Below are 3,171 nucleotides of genomic sequence, written 5' to 3'. Positions count from 1 at the left end.
AAGAAAGGGTTTTAAACTAAAGTAACCATGGCATTTTGAACAAAACATTAGGCATTCTTAAGTGGCTCCTTTAGACTAAACTAATGGTTAACAGGATTACCTTTAAGTGTGTATCCTGATGGCTACAGTCCTAAAAATATTTACGCGTTGCAAATTCTCTTCCAATCAGTTGGCCAGCCTAGGGCAGGGAATCACAATCAGCCTTAAAGAGTTTGTCACCTGCATCTTAAGGCCCTCCTACCAGTCTTGTTGCTAATGTCGCCAAACCATTTCACATTTAGTCCAGTGGTTACATGTGGGACCAGCTAAGGAGATAATTACATTTGTTCAATAACTGTATCACTGTTAGGAAAAAAAAAAAAAAAGAACCTAAAGATGTAGCCAAGGAGGAAGATTCCTGGCATCACAGACCCTGAAGGTGCTTTGGATGCAGAACCCAGTATGGCAGAGGGCTACTGTGAGAGGGTTAACTGAAAGTCTCCATACAGAACAATTAATATCCCTCTACTGACAAGAAGAAAGCCTGACAACTAGGGATCAGCTCCCTAGGCAAAACAATAGAGGTTCTCTAAAGAAATGCTCCCAAAGAAAAGAATCTTAAACATTCTGTTCCTTAGGGACTCCCCAAGCATAGTAGTTGGTCCCCCACTCATCACCCCAAGGTGAAGTCTATCAGTTAATAAACCACCCCCAAGAACAGTTATATATACACACATATATATGTATATATACACGCAAATGTATTAATATACATACATCTCCATTGCCTTAGTCTTAAGTTGTGAAATAATAAATCGGGTCCATCATCTAACTAATAAGCATGCCAGAGACAAAACGATAAACATTAGAGGTATTTTTCAAAGAAATATTTCACAGAACTTAAGACAAGAAGCCTCCCAAATGAAAGCTTTGCTTATCTTTCTACTGGTTGTCAGTGGTCTATTTGTTGCAGTTTTTTCTGTTTTAGGGATATATGTTGACTTTTTCTAAACTTTTATTTTTCTCAGTTGTTTTTTAAAAATTTTGTTTATAGTGTTTTTAAAATTTTAATTTGGTCCAATCTCTACATTATTTTCTTTAGGGTTTCCAAGTTTCCTGTTTTTTTTTTAGAAGGCTCTAAGAGTATATATTTTCTGATAGTACTTTTATTACTTAAAACTTTATAATTTAATTTTTATTCTATTATAAATTTCTATTCTACGTTGAGATTGTTTTGCTATCATTCTTTTTAATGTATTCTTTTCCCAGTGAAATGGAGTGCTTACATTACGTTCCCACATATGTTGCATCTATTTCTGGAACGTCTAGTCCACTTCCCTTACATATCTGTTCTTTCCCATGTCAGTATCACATACTTCGAGTTTAGTAGCTTTATACTGCTTTAATATTTGGTGAGTAAAAACCTCCTCTCTCAACACATTCCTTTTTCAAAAATAACTTAGACACTCTTACATATTCATTTTTTTCACCTAAGTTTCAATAATTTTTGTCCAGTTACAAGGAACACCATGGTGATTCTGGTTGGAATGGCATTAAATTCATATACTCATTTGTGAAGGGAAGGCATCCCCATTTAACTGTAGTAATATATATAAACATATATACTAGGCAGGTCCTCTCCACACTGAAATATCTTCTTCTGTCATTTATTTCCCTTCTATTAAGTTTTACAATTCAGAGTTTTGTTTCAGCAGTTGTTCTGTGCAGTTATCATGCCTCCTGAAATATATACATATTAGCCTACAGTCCTCGTATAAAACACGGGTTTGGCTGTTTGGCTTTACCTTCCTCTGGTTTTTCTTGCCAGCCTCAGCAGCCTCACCAGTCCCTTGCTGTTCTGTTCAGTTGCTCAAACTTTCCAAATTATTTCGAGCCTCTAGGTCTTTGCATATTGACTACTTTGTACTCCAGCCACTTATCTTTTTGGTCTGTTTAAATGCTATTTCTACTAAAGGCCTTCTCTGACCTTTTCCAAATTTAGATTAGGTTCTCCTGCATAGCACTCCGGTACTTTTCCATCCTAGCATATGTTTGTTTAGCATGCTCTCCCCACTACAATAAACTTTAGGAAGACTGTGTACTTACTTATCACATACCTAATACCCAGCATATATACTTGATCAACAAAAGATTATTTTAATACAGTTGCCTATGATTTTAAAGACTTAATTGTATCTGAAGAACATCTTCTCTCAACCAATTTAATTAGTAACAGCTCACTTTTTTTTTTAACTTTTTGGCTGCACTGCTCAGCCTGTGGCATCTTAGTTCCCTGACCAGGGACTGAACCTGCACCCACTGCCGTAGAAATGCAGAATCGCTGGACCACCAGGGAAGTCCACAAACAGCTCACTGTATTTGCTTCTGGGCCATTACTAAAAACACGTTTTAATAATGTGAAGCTTATAGCCCAGATAACGGACTCTAAAAACTATCTAAATACATTTAGTAAAGATAAAAGACACTTAGATCCTTTCAAAGATTCTGTTGTGGAGTTTTCCTCACTTTACCCCCGCAGACTATAAAGGTAAAACTCTGTCTTATACGTACTAGTAGTATTACTATTATTTTTCTTATCAGAACAAAAACACAATACACAAAATATACTAGAAATAGTTGGTTCTTTTTAATCAGCTATTGATGGTATAATAAAATAAATTTAAGTGGCACCTAATTTAAACATTTAAAATAGTTCATTGAAGGATAATCTACAATGCATTATGTTAAGCCAAATAGTTAAAATAACACCCTTTTTTTTTTTCAAGAAAGAAGAAATAAAGGCATGATCAAAATTATGACCAACAAGTTGGTTTCATTTGGACACTTATAGATGACTCTGTAGGCATACTGGCAGGCACAATGTTCAAATATCAACCCATTTGACTTTAGAAATAATGGTAAGAAAGCTATACATTTCAGAATTAATGTCTGAAATTAAAGAAAAATATCCACCAAATATCACAACAGATCTTTTAATGACTAAGTTTTTTAACATTACAATTGTTATTTTGGGGAACACTTTTTTTTTTCTTTGAACATTTACCCAAATGTTCAATATGTTAAATAATTTACACAAGAGAAATAAGTTTTGTGTTCTGTACAAATTAGAGGACTCATGAATATCCCTTCCTACCACCAAAGCTCAAATTTGCAATGGTCTCAGCAGAAAAT

This window comes from Budorcas taxicolor, chromosome 16 (assembly GCF_023091745.1).
Source record: "Budorcas taxicolor isolate Tak-1 chromosome 16, Takin1.1, whole genome shotgun sequence".
Taxonomy (NCBI): domain Eukaryota; kingdom Metazoa; phylum Chordata; class Mammalia; order Artiodactyla; family Bovidae; genus Budorcas; species Budorcas taxicolor.
This window is presented reverse-complemented; position numbering follows the sequence as displayed.